The sequence below is a fragment of the Astatotilapia calliptera genome, chromosome 20 (genome assembly GCF_900246225.1).
Source record: "Astatotilapia calliptera chromosome 20, fAstCal1.2, whole genome shotgun sequence".
NCBI lineage: Eukaryota > Metazoa > Chordata > Actinopteri > Cichliformes > Cichlidae > Astatotilapia > Astatotilapia calliptera.
The window spans coordinates 4246393-4266179 of record NC_039321.1 but is presented as its reverse complement, the minus strand read 5'-3'; the positions used below and the strand labels follow the sequence as shown (position 1 = coordinate 4266179).

The 19787-nt window shown below is 44.0% G+C and overlaps 1 protein-coding gene and 1 long non-coding RNA gene across 4 annotated transcripts in view; one reads left to right on the top strand and one right to left on the bottom strand.

Annotated features, from left to right (window-relative positions):
* The window catches only part of plxnb3 (plexin B3), an 89222-nt gene that overhangs the window by 51022 nt on the left and 18413 nt on the right, over positions 1–19787 (bottom strand). The window contains exon 2 of the mRNA XM_026155157.1: positions 9655–9730. The gene's annotated coding sequence lies outside the window, so the exon portion shown is untranslated. The remainder of the gene's footprint in view (positions 1–9654; positions 9731–19787) is intronic.
* LOC113013923 (uncharacterized) lies at positions 2540–14777 on the top strand. 3 transcript variants are annotated; one of them, XR_003270890.1, is made up of 3 exons: positions 2540–2744; positions 5166–5264; positions 8874–9559. It is a non-coding gene; the product is annotated as an uncharacterized LOC113013923 (long non-coding RNA). The 3 variants fall into 3 exon arrangements; XR_003270891.1 differs by lacking the exon at positions 8874–9559 and adding an exon at positions 8295–8857; XR_003270889.1 differs by lacking the exon at positions 8874–9559 and adding an exon at positions 12267–14777 and having other exon boundaries at positions 2541–2744.

The window sequence follows — 19787 nt, the reverse complement described above, 5'->3', positions numbered from 1 at the left end:
CCCAAGCAAAGAACGTGACAAGACCGATCAGACAATATGGTTAATTATTCTTTGATTCATTGCTTCTGCTGTTTTTGCCACACAGGGCGGGGCTGTTATTGTCTAATGAGCCCATAAAGCTGGTTAACTGACCTTCATTTGTAAAGATGTTAAAGGATCCTTTGAGAAACAGACAGTTTTATTCAGTTATTAACTCGAGGTTTTATTGTCCGGCTCTGTGTGTCTCTCTCGGGGCCCTGCAGGTCCACGTCACGAGCTGGTTCAGTTTAATTAAAGCGCTTCATAAGACGGTACGAGAAGCTTTGCTGTTGTTCAGCAGGTTTGGAGCAGCGTTCACGTCCCCGTGCATCCTGTACTGTGCGGTGTTCACACATAGAGGGGCGAGTGTGACATAAGTCTGCCTGTCAGGAGTGGATAGCTTGCATGTTTTTGTTTTGATCTTGTTTTTACCCACAAATGTGTTTCACTTTTACTCACTGCTGAGAATCAGACACAAACTTTCTGAGGCTTTGGAAAGCACCGCTGGCTTACATTTGGACACTCCTCACTGAGAGGGACGATGCTCGCAAGATGCCACGGGTGTTGGTTGCTTTTTGGTTTTTCTGCCCTCACTATTTAAAAAATATATATGTTATGACCGGCAGCCCAAACGCAGCCGTCAGAACTAAAACTTAAAAGTTGCTGCAGCTTTCAATGCTTGGGCTAAAATATAACCCTTCGCAGCATTTGTCATGTAGGTTAAACGATGACAGCCACCAAGAGCGTTTAACGTGATGCTTTAGAAGTGTCCACATGTGATGAGCTGTGAGTGACGGGCCTGTTTCACTCAATCTAAACTGCTTTGAGAAGTGGCAGGGGCTTTGAAACAACAGCAGTGTTTGACGCTGTGTGAATCAGACTGAGCTGACTGTTCATAGACGTCCAGTTTCAGGTAAAACTGACTGCGTTTAAATCCTGTGACACTTGTACTAACAGGTTGGGGCGGGTCCATTTTTGACTGGGATGGTTCTGCTTGCTTTGAAATGCTGCTTCATCCTGAATTTGATGTTTTACTTGTAATTTACTGTAAAATATTTTGTTCTGAATAAAGATTTCCAGGGTTTTACTGCACAGTGTTGTACTTTTGCAGCAATGCTGCATTTTTGCCCTGTGATCGACCGGTGACCTGTCCAGGGTGAACCCCACCTCTCGCTTAATGTCAGCTGCAAAAGGCTGCAGCCCCCCTGCCTCTCTCCAAAGGATAAAGCAGGCAGAGCTAACAGATGGGTGAATGGATGGATAGATGGAGACCCGCCGCACTTCTTCTACAGTGTACATTGTCAAGCAGCTTTCAAAGGAAACAACACAACTCAGACACAATAATGAAGGGTTAAGTTACCGATCACTGCACACGGGGGACACTTTTCATTTCAAACTGCAGGATCTACTGTTTCTATTTTATTTCACTGTCGGTGAGTTTTTATCTGTTTCACGTCAAACATTTTTGTCCCAAATGAGACTTCAGACACAGACCATGACCATGAGTCTCTGCTGCAAAGAAGCACACAGATTTCAGCATTACATGGACTCGTGCATCCTCGGGTTGGCACATTTTTAAGTGGAGGGGAGGGTTTTCGTGGGAAATTCTTCCACATCTTAATTGAATAAAGCCCTCAAACAGCGGCAGCTTTGTCACAGAGCTTGACACAGCGGCTGCACCTTTATGCGCACAGCGCTGAATAAACTGCCAGCAGCAGGAGGAAGACACAAAAAGATGTTTACAGGGAGATGCTTCACGTTTGTAGCTTCTTTTCTTTCTTGTTTGACATGTCTGAAGTTCATCACTCTGAACACTTTACTGAAGCCGTGACTGCACTACCACGGAATAAAACCAGCGTGAAAACAGAATTCAACAGTCAGCGACACATTTCAGAGCAAAAGAAACACAGCTGCGGGAAACTTCTGCGCACAGCGAGAGAAAGCGACGGTCAGAGTCCACGGCTCTGTGCCACTGATCTGATTCCTGCTCCACTAATTAAATAACGGCGCAATTAAGGAGAGTCAGCTGTCAATCAAAGCCTCCTCTACGAGCGAGAGGAGCGCACAGCGAGGACGGAGTGAGAGAGGGGGAGAGAAACGGGCACTTACTTCTTTCAGGAAACAGTCCGTTTTTCTTTCATTCCTCCAGAAAATTAAAATTAAAGAGGCGACAAGAACTGAAAGAGCCTGAACACCGGGCGAGAGAGAGGGGGAGAGAGGGAGGACGCAGGACTACCAACAGACAGATGGAGAGAGAGAGGGGATGACAAGAGAGAGAGAGAGGGAGGGAGGGAGAGCAGCCGGCTAGATGGCTGTAATCCCATTATTGTGAACGACACATTGTTCTGAGAGAGAGAGAGCGAGAGACGTTCACAGGAAGCAGGGAGAGAGAGAGCGAGACATTCAAAGAGAGCGGGGAAGAGAGAGAGAGAGAGAGACCCACTGGGAATAAAAGGGGCGGGGCTTATCGGCCACACTTCTAGGTGGTGTCAGAGGGGGCGTGGTCTTATATTAATATTTAATAGGTAGGTTGAAGCGTGAAGTTAGAGAAAGAGAGGGCGAGAGGTAGTAAATCAGAGTGTCGCCACACCCCTGCAACTGTGTGAGCTGCTGTGGGCTGAAGGAGTCCAACCATGAATCCAGCCCCAACATACTGCAGCACCACCTGCAAACTTCTGTTATTATTACACGATCAGACCAGGCGCTTCGACATATTCAACAAGCATGTGAGTTTATGAGAATGAAAAATCATTGCTACACCTGAAAGGAAACCGACCAGCAAAGCTCAACGTTTCTCACACAAACAAGAGTTCTGAGTATTTTTAAAGTGGTTTAAGTTTTATTTGCACGCGGTTATCGAGACGGCTGTGGCTCGTGTGGTTAAGCTACTCCGGCTACCCCGGTCCACATGTTGAAGTATCCTCGGGTAAGATACCAAACCCTGAGATGTCCCCAGTGCATCTATTGGGGTGTGTGCATGGATGAAAAAGTGTTCAGGCATGGAGTTGTGCGATTGGGAGAATGAGACGTGTAGTAGGAAGCACTTTGAGTGCTCATGTTGAGTAGAAAGGCACTGATCCATCTTTGTGAGGGTGCCTTTGCACTGCAGGAAAGTTGGACTGTTAAATAGCAGCAAATCAACACAACAGTTGGCCTCAAAGCGCTTTATACTGTAAGGTAAAGACCCCACAGTAGCACACATGACAACTCCTTTACGGAAGCGTTAACACGGGAGTCTATGGGGGTTTAATTGGTTTTAGAAACAGCCTCAAGTGGTCATTGGAGGAACTGCAGCTTCTTTTTTCCACTTCCGTGTTGGTTTCCTTTTCAGCCTGGAGGTCTGCTGCTCTCTAACCGACCCTTTTAGACTTTATGCTTCCACTACTGTGCAGTAGGATCCATCAGATCGAACTGATGATGAAATGATTTTGCAACAGCTTTGTGATGCAGTTGCATCATTGCTGTTTGTTGCATCCACCTAAATGATGAGTTTTATGTTGTTGATAGTCAAGTGGAAGAGGAGACGAATGCTACCGCTAATACATTTGGTGCTTCTTGTCATCGTTTTCTCCAAGTCGACCTCCACCCTGCAGTTTTCTGTGCCCAGAGAAGTACCTACCCCAGAGTAGGCCGTTTGTTCTGCCCCGAAAATAGCAGTAAAAGAGGCTCTTCAAAGGCAGTTCCTGCTGTTGGAACCGGAACAAACAGCCACCAGTACATGCAGTGGGAAATTATTACATTATACTTGTTTAGTCAAAACTTTGTGTTAGTTTAAATGAAGTGAAAATGCAAACAGAGCAGGACTGGGGAGAATCTGCTGCTAAATCAATTCGGACTAATCTCAACCAAACCCAGTGGAATCACACACTTTATATAAATAAGTGTTCCAGATATTTGACTGATTATTGATGAGCTTCTCCTGGTCTGTTTTTTTAGTTCATGTTTTCTCATGAACTGCTTTAATTGAACAGAAGCGACTTTTTCTCGCATGAAAGCCGAGCAGCTGCTATCTGAAGTGCATCGTGAATCTTCAGACATCTATCTCTGTTCACTTTGATGCTGAAGAAAACTTAAATACTAAAAGGTTCTCAGGCAGAGTCAGAACTTTCTGTGGGTTTCTCGTGGTTTATTTTGGATAGAGATCAGACACAATGACATCCTCAGGAAGTGGAAGTAACACAGAATCTAAACATGCTGTGTGCGCGCCTCAATGTGAGGTATACGTTCTCATTTCTAACACTAATGCCTGCCTCGCACCAAACTTTTCAAGCACTTTTAGTGTCTCAGACAAATTTCCATCGTGGCATTAAAATCCTGACAGTTTTGTGGAAGCTCATTTTGATGGTTAGGTGTAGAGTGAGCATAAAAAAGTCTTTTTCTTTTCTTGAATGACTGATAAATTCAGATTTCTCTAATATTAATGTACATTTTTCCAACTTGGCCTTCTCTCTGACTAAAAACCGACACATTATCTTTAGACATGACAATTTCCCAGACCATAGCAAGTCTTTTCAAAGTCTTGTAGAGTGTGGTAGGTATAAGATAAACTTCCTGTTCTGCTTGCATATAACCTGCAGTTCTCTGATTGAGGATGTTGGCCTCATGTTTCGCTGACAGTCTGAAAACTGCCTTTTCACAACTGGAAACAAATCAAAACCAATTTACCTGCAGGATTACAGGATACAGCTGCCAAAATCTGACAACGCTGGAGCCACTTCCTGTCAAAGCAGGCATCCGGACGTTATCTGTCCGTGTTATACATGTTATGAGATATTTGAGTCATAATTAACAGGCTCGGGGCTCAGATTTCGCGTGCTTGGGGAACGCCGCCTTCTTCAGTAAAACCTCCTCTGCAGCGAAATGAAGCGTCTCACAGAGAAAGCAGAGTCCCTCTGAGGACGTCTCTCTGAGGATGTCCCACAGCCGACGCGTCTCTTTGATTCTCCTCCATCAGCTGCTGCTGTGGGCGGCCCAGCAATCCCACTGCGAGCCACAGTGCATGATGGGAACCAGCTGCTTAGTCTCCTACATGTTCTCACAGTCTTCAAATTGCAGCAGGTGCTCGTCATTTCCCTGCTCCGGACCGAGGTCGGTCTTATTCATGTCTTTTTGATGTTGTTTGCTCTTCTTTGCTCTTCCTTTGTCAGGTTTTTTGTCCCACACAGAAATGAAATCCAGCAGCAGAGCAACGAGCAGACTCACGTTATCAGATTGGCTCGGGCTCGACACTAAACGTCTCTGCTAAGGTGAGTGAAAGTTTCTGTTTTCTGTCGCCTGATTGGTTCACAGCTGACAGGTCACAGCAGGTGAGAATCCCAAAGTGTTCAGGTCGTCATGGTAACCACCGACTGTTTAATGTGATGTGAAGACAGCGTGAAGACTTGGTGCGTGCGCGAGTGTGTGTGTGTCTGTTATCGCCGTCATCTTATCTGTGACACACACTCTGCTGGTAAAACATGTGTGTGACCTCAAGTTACTCAGTGTGTGTGTGTGTGTGAGACGATATACTCATGCATTCATTCATGTGTGTGTGTGTGTGTGTGTTAGAGCTCAGCTGGGAGTGTTTGTCCACCTCTCATCAGGAGCCCTCATGTAATATTAATCACACACGCATACTTAGGGTCACACGCACTACTGAACACACACACACACCGATCACATCAATCAAACACACAAAGAGAAACACACACAGCCGTACCCCAGGATTAGCTACTATCTATCTTTGTGGGGACATTTTGTTCAGGCCTCACTCTGGGACGGGCCTCAAAGGGCCGCTCAGGGTTCAGATCCGTGGAGCAGAAGCAGGTTTACGCTCAGGGTTACAAAAGCGTCACACTTTCCGCACTCGTGGGCTAAATTAAGTCATCGGGCTTTTGTGCGGTTGTCTGCAAACTTCACATTGTCGCTGTTGTTGTGTAGACTTGTCTGCATTGCCGCCACCCAACTCTGCATATAAGTAACGCGTTCTCCAAGCAGACCAGAAAGTGCATATAATAAGAGCAACCACCCGTCCGTTGTGCCTGCAGCTGTCCGTGTGTGCATCCGCAACCCAGTATAATCCGGGCCCGAGTGTCCCAGGAGTGCAGTGTGTGCCTGAGGGTCCTCGCAAAGATAGGAGAACGGCCGTGTGTGTGGCCAGCTGGTGCAGCAGCGTCCATGATGTGATTTTATATTTCTGCATTAACGTCTCAAACAAACACTCGTTATTTAAAGGCCATTTAAAATCCGTCCACTCGACAATTTACTGCCAGTCACACAAAGGAAATAAAACATGCGACCAATTATAGCCTGCTCTCTTTTTCTAAATAATCCACTGCAGGACTGTGTCCTCACTGAGCCACACACTCATGTTCTCAGCTTTTCCATTAGTTTCAGCAGCTGTTCAACAAACAACAACAGACCACATACCTCCACCAAGGCTGGAAAGTTTCTCTACACCCTCGATTCAGAATCATATTTGGGTTAGTAGTAGATATTTCATCTCAAAGGATGAAAGGAGGGATAAAAAAATATTAAATTTTTCCTTCAAGATTCCTGCTTCTGGATCCCGGTCTGAAACAACTCTAAAAGTTCATGATGTTGGGCCGAGCTCTGGATACCATCCACCCACACACAACTTCTTGAGCAATCTTGCTAATAAACTGGACAAATAAAAAATAAATTGAGCCAATCACAGTGGAGATAACACCCATGGGAACAAAACAAACTTGAAACTTGCTAACTTGAAATTCAAAACTTTGCTACTTTCTGCTGCTTGCTCGTGCATCCTAAAACATCTGATGTAGACATGAAGAAAAGTGAATAGATTCTTGAAGTACAGTGAGACTAAAGTCAGAGTTTTCAATATTTCATAAAGGGATCTTTACACCTGGCCTACTGTGGTTCCATGTAGATGCTCAATCATCCAGGCAAGGAAATCCCAAAAAGTTGATTCTGTTCATCTGGACAGAGAAACGTTTCGTCACTCGTCCAAGTGACGTCTTCAGTCTCAGCTGACTGCAGGTTTCCCCAATCTTTTAAACAGTACATTTTCACAATAACTGAAACTAGCACCACTGAGGGAACAATGGACTGTGAGGTCAGGTTTTTGATCACTAATATGCAAATTGCCATGACCATTGATCAATGGCCATGAGTACCATTCACAGTGTGTTGGGGAATGGCTGCAATCACAGCATTGTAAGATGGTGAAAGAGGTCCTCTTAGGCTCCCTCCTTGATTCAGAGATGGTCTTTCCCTTTTCACGTAAATGGCCTCCTTGACTCCGCGCCCATCCAGAAAGTGCACATCTTCATCATTGAAAGTGTCCACTGGCCCGTAGGTATGTTTCTGCCACTGAAAACGGTTCATCCAGATGAACAGAATCAACTTTTTGGGATTTCCTTGCCTAGATAGATTGCAAATATGTTCGCAATCTGTCTGCATTTATTTGCAAGTTTTCATCAATCTGTCTGATTGTTTGGAGTCAGGTTGCCTCCCACCAACCAATCTGCAGAATCAACGTGTTAGTGCAAGTGCTCGCCCAGGTCTTGGGCATGTTGCACACTCCTGTTTATAAACCAGGCGGTCGCCACAACTAATTGCGAAAACGTCAGTGCAGTCACCACTGATTTTTCATAGTCACGAGGAGGCTGCAGCCTGTTTTTCCCTCAGGATTCCCTCAGGAGTTTGCATGCATGCAGGTCAGAATGGGGGGAAAAATAAAAAGAGCATAAATATATGTCATGTTTAGTGTTGATTTGCAGCTGTTATTACAGCTAAAAGCAGCTAAATGCACTTCTTGTGAGCATGTTTAAATATTTCTAGTTTTAGAAAATATTTCTACAATTTTAGAGCTTTGTTAACTGCTGGGAATCAGTCTGCAGGCACTCAAAGGGCCTTCATGCAGTTTCTCGTTAGACATGATCGGCATCACTGAATCCAATGAATAATAGAAAAAATATATTCATATATGAAGTTACAGAGGTAACTATTTTCTGCCAGCATCCTGCTATCTCGTCTTTTCTCTGCACCAGTGTAGATATTTGCTGTGCAAAGAGTCAATTGATGCATCAAAAGCCCTCTTTTATGTGAGCCTGAGGAAGAAAGCCTGGGGTAACAAAGAAAGTTGATAACCGCTGATGTGATACCCATTATCTCTGATTGGAGTTTTAGGTTTTGTATAGGCAGCCAACACAAAAGAAGGCTGGCTATGTCAAACTTCACAGCGCAGCCCTCCTCGAGACTTCGGCATGAGATAAGATATGATATTTCGGGGTGCGTGTGTTTTTTCCCAGGTAAGGCTTTGCAGTAGAAACAAAAGATGAAGGACGAGTGAAGAGGCTTTAAAGGGGGCGGAGGATGGGTCGAGGAGGAGCGGGAGGAGGGGAGAGGTACGTGATGAAGGGGGAGGTGGGGGTGAGAGAAGGGGGCAGGTTTAGAGAGCGTGAAAAGCAGCTTGTACAGAGACGAACCAACCAGGCGGAGTAATGAATGAGGGGGGAGGGGAGGAGGAGGTGAAAGGTGACACGCAGTAATTGGGGGGAAGTGTGTGTGTGTGTGTGCGATGCAGCGAGGCGACGTGTCCCAGATAAAAATCAAAAAATCTAATTCACCTTTATTTATCTTCGGGGTCGTTTCGTTTAACAATCAGTGAAATAAATTAGGTTAACGCAAACTAACACATGACGGGAAATACATCTGTGTTTATAGATATGGATACAGATATAGCTGTATGAGAGACAGGAGACGGAAATGAAAAATATGTTCTTATGACACAGCTGAATGTGGAATTTAATTTTGGGTGAATTTATGGCCGTAGAAATGTTTCTTTTATTAAAGTCATCTGTCTGAATTTTCCTGTCTGTAATCTGCAGAAACTCATTTCAACAGCAAGGCAGCTGAAACCTGATCACGCAAAAGTTTGATTAATCACGCGATTGACTACCCTACGAGAGGGAGAGAGACACAGGAACACAGAGAGAGAGGCGCCCTGGTAACAATGGCTCTTCTGTTGCAGTAACTCTCTCTGATGATCTTTGGGTCACTGATCCTGAATCTGCAGATTCTCTGTACCAACTAATTAGATCACTGCATCCTCCATCTATCACTGAACTCCCAGCGACTGTAATAAGCCGTTTTCACACGTGAACTTCGGCGTCGGAACAATCAGGTCAGGACTTATTCCACAGTTGTCGTTTCTAATGTGCAGCGCGCAGCAGGAAATAGTCCGCTTCCGACTCGTTCTCGTTTCTAATCCGTTTGGTTTAGGCGAGGGCGCAGAGGCAGCACACACGACGCCCACTCACTCGCTGTGAATTAACTGAACAATTAGCTGCGGTACTCTCACATGGGCACAATCAAGCATCACATGGACTTTGTAGCAGGGAGCTGGCAGGTTAGAGACTGTTTAACGTCCAACTCGTTCTCACGTGCAGCTCCGTCAGTTGAGAAAGGTTCAAGGCTTCAGGTGTGAAATGCAATACAGACACAATAAGCAGCAGAATACCACACAAAGGCAACTCTACGGGGCAAGCGTTTAGTCTCAGTGATGTTCAAGAATGATGACATCATCAGGAGCCATGTGGCAGCTGCCTGTGAGGTCACCGGTGAGGACATCCGGACTTATCAGAAGACCGAGATTAGAGCCGCACCAACCTGTTGAGGCAACCTGCTGCTGTGATGTAGAAACTGAGCTGTGAGGAAGAGGAACCTTCTTCATCAGGAGGACGTTCTGGAGGAACACAAAGATGTACATCAGCACAGATGTGAAGTGCATTAATCCCAACTTTTCTTCTAACGGCCGGGGGTGACCTCTCTGGCTTCAAATCAGATCAGTTTGTATGGAAGTCTATGGGAAAATGACTCACCTGATTTATAAGCTCTGCAAACACAATTCTGAGTTTATGGACTCAGCCTTTACTTTAAAGTCTTATTGAATACAACATGATGCTAATTTTTTAAAGTTTTGGCCCTGTGTGGAGTAAAACAGGTGATAAAACAGTAGAAACTAGTGCTGTCAGCGTTAATCTCTTTAAAATGACGTTAATGCCATTACTGCATTAACGCCCCAAATCTCAGTTATCAAGTTAGCGTGGATCGCTCCATGAGTGGGATTGGACGGCACTAACGCGTTAACAAGCTAACTGCCCTGACGCGTTGACACCGTGCAGCCCGACGGATGGAACGATCGCACTAGAAGAAACATATAAACAGGTGTTAAACAGTCTGAAAATTGAACTCAGTTCCTTAAACTTGTATTATTTTATGACCAGCAGGGGGCGACTCCTCTGGTTGAAAGAAGACTTCCAGTTGTATAGAAGGGAAACTGCTCCTGGGCTCCCGCGCTCTTTGGCCTCAGTAAAATTGACTTTATGGGTGCAAGTGTCACATAATACTAGATAAAACACAAAGTTCATTTTTGAAAACTATGGTCATACTAGGGTCAGAGAGAGGGATAAACAAGCAGGCAGCTTTCTTTCATAAAAAAAGGATTTGAGGCTTTCAGAAAGCAGTTGGTGACGTCACAGTGGCTGCATCCATCTTTCATATACAGTCTATGAGTATCCGTCTCTGTTAGTGAAATGAAGTTTCATTCAACTTGAGGCAGAAGACTTTTTTTTCTCTTGGTCAACATGTTGACAAACTCTCACATCCAGCAGGTTTATCTGACCCCCGGGGTTCAGGTGTTAATCAATAACAATTGTCAGCACCGCAGATGAATTATTGATCGGCTCCCTGATAAATCAATGGTTTCGGCATTATTTTCATGTGTAATCACAGACATTTCCCCGTCCGCAGTCTGAGATGTCAGAGCTGTCATCGGGGCAAAGCAGACAGCGGCTGCGGGCCCCTGAGGGTCTAAAGTCCCTAAAGGTTTCTGTCATCATTCGAGCTAGGAAACCATGGAAACAGGCGTGTTCACCCTGTCAAAGTGTCTCCTGCATCTCCTGGCCGTGTGCCCACAGTCTCGTGTTTTGGGTGGATTACTCCTTTATTGGCTCTTCATCAGCCATCTGCCTTCAAGGCCAACTGTGAGGTCAAGCAATGAATCACTTCCTGTTTGCCTGCCGGAGCCTATAATGAGTTAATGAGCTACGTGGAGTGTACAGCTAATCAATCACCGCAGCTATTGATTGATGATCTATAGACCGAGCTGCTCCTGCTCATCTGTCCTCGTCAATACAGCCGCTTCTCGCTTATTAACCTGCACACGCCCGAGATCTGACATCAGCACATTTAAAGAGGACTTGGGCTAAAGTGCACTGAGAACTTCTCTTTGAGACTGGATGCTTCACCAGTTTAATCCAAACTGGGAAAAGGGAGATTCTCTGACAGCTGCTCACCAATACTTGCCCTCTAAGTGAATCATAAGTGTGAGTGTCATAAGTATTTTGGCATCTTCAGCTGAGGTTAATATCTACATGTGTGTGAACAGGCCGAGGAAAAACCTCCCACCTCCAACCCTTCGCAGTCAATTTAAGACTGACTTTAAAAACTGAACCTGTCCTTTAATGAACACAGCCTGTGGCTCCGCCCCCTGTTAATCAAACACAGTCATCAGGTCACAAACGCTGAAGCACTAAAGCAGCTTCGGTCTGTCGCTGTCAGGCGTTTTAAAAAGAATGAAGGACGACCGACAGCGCAGAGCCAGCTGAGGCATTCGGTGACCTTGAAGACAAAAACCAGGGATTACGACCCTCCCGTGTTTTTGTGTTGTCATTGTCTCTTTTTGAGGATCAGTGTCCTCGCTGCTGATAAATCCAGCCTTCACTCCCTCTTACAGCAATAAAATCTGATCTTAAGAGTCCGTTTGTTTCAGATTTTAACAACAGGAAGCGTACATGAAGTTAATTTTTTGGAGAGTTCATGTCTTATTCATGTTTTCGCGTTTTTCTTTGAAGATGTTCGTCCTTAAGCTGAGCTGAAGTCAGAGACAGATGTTGTAGATTTGTTCTATTTTAAGACTCAGCAGCTTGTAAAGTCACGCTTTAAGGATTACTGTCGACAATGTGAGGAATTTTCTTTGTTTTGTGATATAAACTCCTGAACGGAGGCGACTTTAAAGACAAATAATCCAGCCTGGAGGATCATTAACTTTTATTTCACACAGTTTATTGTTCATACGAGGCTCCATATCGAGCCTTTTTGTTGGCTGTTTGTTTAGATTGCAATTTTTCTTTTTCGTGCACACACTTTCATACTTAATGCTCTTTTATGCTAATTTTTATACTTCAAGGAAACTTACATTTCTGTTTTGTTTTTTGCAGAATACTAAAGTCTCCATTATATTCAGCAGCTCGTCTCTGTCTGTCAGTTGTTTGCTGCATGTGGCTTTTTATAGACGTTTCTCCATAAAACACCGCCAAGAGTGAGGCAGAGCTGTACAGTTGTAGCTGGACAGCTGAACAAAGGGATGACTCGCTGTAAAGAGCAGAGCTGCAGAATCAGCTCATAATTGTCTGCAGCTTTGCTACTATAACAATTAAATCTGTTTTCACACTGTCATTAAATACAGTGGGATAATAAACACAGTTTATAGTCTGTTTAATTAAAAGTGGTGCAATTAAAGCTGAAATATCTCTCTGAAAGGCAACATTACGTATTTGTTGTGAATGTGGATTTTGCAGTTCAGGCAGGCTAAAGAGGTTTTCAGATCATGTCTCTGGGTTCTAATAGTAAACACAGAACCAAAAACAGGAGCTGAAAGAGGCTAAAAGAGCAGAAGATGCCGACTGATGGCGTTTCAGGTTCTACACGAGGTCGGCGTCTTACTCTGCACATGTGACTGGTTTACAGTCGGCCTGGTAGCGATATCAAACAGCACCAGCGTCAGAGGAAGTGATCCCGTAGTGAGGTCAGAAGGTCTCCGACAAACACAGAGGCTATTCACTCATGCATGCATTCATCCGTCAGAGTAAAATATCAGCTCTTTCGTCACTCGGCCCAGTGTTCACATTCAGCCCAGTGTTCAGCAGCAGGAAGTTTACGGAAGTCAAAATCCAGGGTTTTCCCTGCCACTTAAACAGTTTTATACAACCCCCAAAGTCAAACGAGCCAGAACACACATGGAGACTGGTATATACTGGGTTATATGGTGGGGAGCTACACAACAACCTGTTCAGTAATGTTTAATAATGGAGGGTTTCCCAGGTTGTTGCTGTGGTAGCCTCAGATTCGCCCGCTAACTCCGGTAAAGGGTTTTATTTTCACAAAAGAAAGAAGAAGCTCGACCGTCACACATGCTGAGCTCCAAACAACAATCTGAAAATGCCACAGAAACCAGAGGAAAGCATTATGTTATTCATTAACCACTGACACGTCCTCCAACCTGATGCACCACATTGGTGTTTTATTACTCTCAGGGGATCCGCTGCAGCAAACCAGCAAGAGGTAAACCGTTAAAACCAGTAATTAACTCTTCCTTATGTGACAGTGCTGTGGTAAATGGATGGTTTGGGGCTAAAAAAATAACCTGCTGCAGTTTAGAGAACAGATCCATTCTGGGTAGAAATAAACACTCTGTTGAGGTTAGCAGACCTGTTTCATCATGGTTAGAGTAACAACAATGTGGTGAAAGGGAAACTAATTTTAAAAAACTTAAAGTATAGCTGGGTGTCATCTCCATGAAAACAGAAAGATCTGAGGCTTTCTACAAATAGGAACCAAAGAATTCATACAAGGAAGGAAACTGGACCTAGTAAAGATCCTTGCGGTGCTCCTCACCACCACAGGTGATCCAGACGAAGACACCTTGTTACTCACTAACAGAGGCTGATCTGTTGATGCTGGAAATCCACTGAATAAAAACTTGATGAACTTAAAGCGGACTCTTATCTGTCAGGAGTTTTTCCGAGGAGCCGATAAGGTGAAGTCTTTCTTTGAACAGATGACGGTGTGTCAAAATAAACCCATCTATCCTCCTCCCTCACTGCTTCATGGCCCTGGAGTATACAGATGGGCTCCACATGAACTCCAGGGTGCACTAATTGATAAAGAAAAATAGCGTCGGTTGTAAGAAGCTGCCGAGCAGGCAGAAACAGCCCGTCCAGCTGAAGCTGGCTGCCTCTATGTCCATGACGGCTGCCTGGATTTTTAAAAAGTGGATTTTGAATTTCCACTTTACCTCCCGTGTCTTACATTTTACTTCTCTCGTCTTCCCTGTGGTTGTTCTCCTGTATGCATTTATGTTTCCTGCTGATCAGGTGTAGCTGAATTAAAGCATAAGGACACATTTCTCCCTCTATATATATTCTATAATAATTATAATGAAACGTGATACCCGTCTCCATGAGGTCAGCAGATATGCTTCATTACGACTCCCAGACTTCTTCTTTTATGTCTAATATGAAGGCAGTGGCTGAGCAATACTCAGAAAAACCCTGACAATGCAGCTGTCACATTTTCAACTTGTGATGCTTGAAAATTGTCACCTCGCTCTGACCACTATCACCTCTGAGAAAACCACAAGGGCTCATTACTGTGAAAATCACACATTTCTACAAAATCTCTGCCTTTCAGAAACTGACAAACATCCTCATTCACACCTCTAAACTTTCAAGCAAGCGGAGGAGAAGAGAGCAGCTGATGAGAAACCTCATCCTGGATGAGAGGACCGACCCTGGCTCTTCACCAGAACCAGACTTTCATTCTGCGTCGGTGCCTTTGGTTTATTTAGATCTTCCACTGTTCTGTGATTTTTATTCTAGTGTTTAATCTCTTCGTTTTATCTTCTTATCTTTTATCTCCCTGCGTCTCTGTTTTCGAATCCTCCTGCGTTTCTTGTATCTCGTCTCGAAGCCTCGCGCGTTTCATGTGCAGCCCTCTGTAGCAGACAGCAGATCTGAGATAAAGCAGCAGCGTGTCTGTAAACTGTCGGATCTTTCATCAGGCAGTTTGGGTCAGAGTCCTCCTGCTCACACACTTCTCTAAATAAACTGGACAAACCGGTTCAACAGTTTATAAGACTCCGTGCTGAAGGTTTCTCAGGTTTGGATTAAACTTGCAGATGTGGAGCTCATCTCATTAACAAGAGGGGGTGGTTGAGATGTTGTAAGTCGTGTAACTCTGCAGGGAAATGAGGAGCCAGACCCAGAGAATGTTAGGAAGGGGCGCCGCGGGAGCCCCGACCCTGACTGACTGACAGTGTTTCTGAGCGTTGCATCATCAGCTAACGGAGACTCATCTGCAAATATTTTCATAACTAACAGCTCAGATGTGCTTTAATGTGGGAACAACAGGCTGCAGGCTCGTCACTGACACGCTGGTATTCTGTGACAAAGGTGCCTCTGTAGAGCTGAGAAGCAGCTGTGAGCACATTTTGAGGAAAATGCAATTCAACCGTGACCACAATGTCTAACCGCTTATTACTGATGTGTGGTTAATCAGCATGCAAACATTGAACCTTACACACACATATCAGACCATGCTTGAACACTTCTTCTAGCTACACATGCGTGTAACTGCATTTTCATCACTTTTACTTGTCACTACATTTTTGGATCTGTAAACTTCTTCAGTGAGTCTCGGTTTCACATTAGGTCAAATTTAGCTGTTTCCTTTCTGTTTTCATTTCCGCCAGTGACTAATTCACCAAAGACTTGACACCAAAGATCTATGAAAGTGGATGGCGTGCATGCACTATTTAACAAACGTCACAAAAACAATGAACACTTCTGCCTTTGAGCGTACGCAGCTACACTTGACCTCCTCCTGTTTATCCTCCATCCACCCGGACCTCCTGCAGAAGACTCTGGTGCAGCTAAAAAATATTAATCAATTAAAGAGAGGGAAACTTGATGCACTGATATGAGAGCTTAAAGCGAGAAACATTTCCGTGCTTGAAAGTGCTCTGTGTGTGTGTCTGTACATGTTTACATATTTATGTGGGGACCAACAACCCTTATGGGGACAAAACCCCGCCCCCTGCAAGTTTGAAGGTGCTTTTGAGGCTCAAAATGTGGTTTTAGGGTCAAGGTTACAGTTACGTTATGGTTAAGCATTAATTTTTGATGGCAAGGGTTAGGGAAAGCATTATGTCAATTAGATGTCCCCACAAAGACATGAAAACACGATTGTGTGTGTTTGGCTCGATATGCCTACTCTTGCCCATCATGTAAAATTGTAAGCATCCTCTGCTTCATTTCCCGCACTCTGGTGAATGTTTGTGCACCACTTTGTGCGTTGTCTGCATGAGTTTTTTGTTAAATGTTCACATCAATGATGAATTAATTCATTTTAATTAAAACAACTCCTCCTCCTTTGCTCTTCTCGCTCCTCGATAGTTATCAGGCTGACTGCCTGCGCAGGGCTCCAGATGAGAGGAGGAGATTCTGTGCCACTGCTGATTGAGATCACAACACTGTGCATGTGTGTGTGCGTGGCAGGGATAAATACGTTTGCATCAAACAACTCAGAAGCTGTGCGACTTCAAAATAAAATTCTTTTTCTCTTTTTCTTTATTTAACCTTGTGCACGTGTCCTCGACCACGAACGGCAGCAGTAAGTTGGTGTTTTCAGTGGAGGATGAAAGATTTGGACCCACTTCCTGTGAGGCAAGAGTTCAAACCACCAAACCAAACTAATGCAGTGGTGCTGCCACTGCATTAGTTTACTCACAAATTCATATTTACGAACACTCGTGCTACATATAGAGGGGAAAGTAAGCAAGAATATTCTTCTAGAAATGTAACTATCCATTCAGGAATCTAAATTATTGCTAAAATATTACTTTAAATAAAAGCTTGTTTCAGAGTTTGATATCTTGTTGTTCTTCTTACAGGTTCAAATTTGTTTTGTTTTGCAGGATTACACAAAACGAGGCAGAATTTCATGAAAATTTGGAGATGTAGCACATGGCTGAAGACATAATCCATAAAATCTGTGTGCAGAGCTACATTTCTTTCACTAAAACTGTGAAATAGGGCACCTGCTGTGGAAGCGAGTGCTCCTCTACTTTCTGCTGCTTCTATCTGATCTGCGAAACTGAACCAAACTCGGCATTCAATTTTTATTTTTGGTGCACAAAAAAAATTAAACCGAAGCTTCCAAATAGGCCACCAGTCCTTTAAATCCCCATTAAACCTGCCCCTGAAACACACACACACACACACACGCAGTCAGTAGATTAGGCAGCCTGCCTTCAAACACTAATCTGTGGAGTTAATCTGATGGTTGTAACTCTGCAAACTGAGACATTATAGAGCTATAATCTGCATATATGGAACACACACACACATGCGCGCACACACACATAGAGTCAGCCTTGTATGCAACATCTTTTTGATGCAGGTTTTTTGCACAGAAGTCTCTGTTTCAGGTTGGAAACTCATGAAAGGTCAGTTTCAAGCTGTGTTTACGCCGTGTGTTGTCATGTGATCCATACCTGCACTCTCACACCTTCACCTTCCACTACAGCGTCATTCTGCTCTTTGTTTACATGTTACACAGCAGCCTAAAGCAAATGTGGTTGTAAATACGTACGGCAACAATCTAAACTCCAAACATGAAACACACCTGCGATGCCGCCACACGTGCACCACTACTCTCACTTATTCATTACTGCCTTTGTTACATTCACGTGCTGCTTATGTCGTCTGCAGCTCTGAATGTGTGCACTCAAACTGAAGGAATGATTTAATGTCCTGGTGTGTGTGTGTGTGTGTGTGTGTGTGTGTGTGTGTGTGTGTGTGTGTGTGTGTGTGTGTGTGTGTGTGTGTGTGTGTGTGTGTTTCTAAGTTGGGGGTGTAACAGATGCTGGTGAATGAAGACAGCTGCACTCCAAGATACCAATTATACACACACACACACACACACACACATACAGACTGTATAATCTTCAGTGTGAGGCAGTGACACCACATTATTTCAGTCTGTAATCTGAACACTGACAGAGGCCATTAAAAGGAACAGTCCAACATTTAAATGAAGAGTACAACGGCATGTAAAGTACGGGTGTAACGTATAAAAATCCAATATTTAAAATATAATTTTGAGCCCAACATTTAGAGGAACAGCACACATTAAGTGTAATATTTACCAGGACAGCCTGGTAGGGCTGTCCTGGTAAAGAGGGTCGATAGTGTGTGTCAGAAGGCAGTCAAGTAAGGAGGATCTGGCGGACCAATCCCTGACTGAATACCTGGAGACCCAGGACACGCTGGAGAGATTACATCTCTTGGCTGGCCTGGGAACACCTCGATGTTCTCCCGAGGAGGAGGTGGAGGAAAGGGAAGTCTGGGTTTGAGCTGCTGCCCCCACGACCCAATCCCAGGTAGGAAGGAAGGAAGGAAGGATGGATGGATGGATTAAAAAAAACTGGCATTCAATGCAACAGCCCATCTACCCAAGGTAGAGCATGAGGGCCCAAAGTTCCCCTAACACACTTTAAAGTACAGGAGACTTTCATCCATCACAGAAGACAGCAAAACTGCATCTCAGCTAAAAAGTGAGACAAATATAGTCAGAGAAAAAACTTCTGAGACACTCAGAGGCTCAAACTACGTGATGTTAAAATAAATAGCAGCACAAGTCCTGAAAACGCTTCTGTAACATGGCAAACAGAACAATCCAAGGTTGACTAGAGAGTCAAACTGGGAATCAGCAGCTGTTAAATAACAAGAACCACATAGAAACAGATCAATGAATCAATACCTCCAGTGGATGGATGAGTCAATCCAACCACTGAGATCAGTTTGTTTTTATTACAAGACAATTTTTGGATGTTTTTTTTTCTGAATATCAAAATCAAATAGTCTTAAAAAAAATGGAGGATACTATAATCCGCACATGTGACATTTCCTTGAATGTATGATTTTGTGCTGTTTTGATAAAATATTGCCTCAGACAGACAGAATGATACAGACAGATGGACAGAAAGAGCCAAGAATAGAGGGGAAAAGGAAGGAAGAGCAGCACAAGGGGAGGAAATGGAAACACAGAGACAGTAAAAACAGCTCATTGTACCACAGAACAGGAACTTCCTCCTTCATTAAACACAGCAGGATACAGTCACAGTAAGCACACACACACACACACACACACACACACACACAAAGTAACACAAACACACGGTGTGTATCCTGACAGTATCAGAGTGAATCAGTGTCTCATTGGGACAAACTATCCTGTTAGTCACCGTCTCATGAAGCTCGCTCTGTCCCTCTAAATATACAATGTAACAACCGAGTGCATCATTACAGGCTGATCCAGGGTCAGCGAGGTCTTTCAAACAGTCACTGTGATAACAGACTCGTGGCGAATCAGCTCCAACCTTCAAACTCAAAGACTAATCACAGAGCTGAGACAATCGAGTCGTTGTTGGACGCCTTGACGTTTAGAGTAAAATCATTTCATGGTTTGTTATCGCTGCTTTAAATATAGCTTATAGTTCTAACATTTCCGCTGCCTCGCCCCAGTAACTTTACACAGCGATAAGACTGTAAACACCGCGTGCTGTCAATAAAGCTTTTCCAAAGAGCTCATTTTTTCGTCCTGTCATTTTGTTCCCCTTTGTTCACAGACTTTGTTTAAATAAAGGCTTCCTGTTGAAGCCTGACTGTTCATTAACACTGTTCACCCCGAGTCTTTCAATAAAGTTCATTTAAATTCACATCCTTTTGTTCAGGCGGTCTTTGTCTGCAGAGCTCATTTAAATAAAGAGACAGTGTCAAAGCCTGGAGTTTCAATAAAAACTATTCAGCGTGCTGCTGTGAAGATCCTGTTTTCAGTAAAGTTCACTTCATCAGTCCCGAATATGCTGGAACACCCAGCAGGCCGCGAGGTTCCTCGAG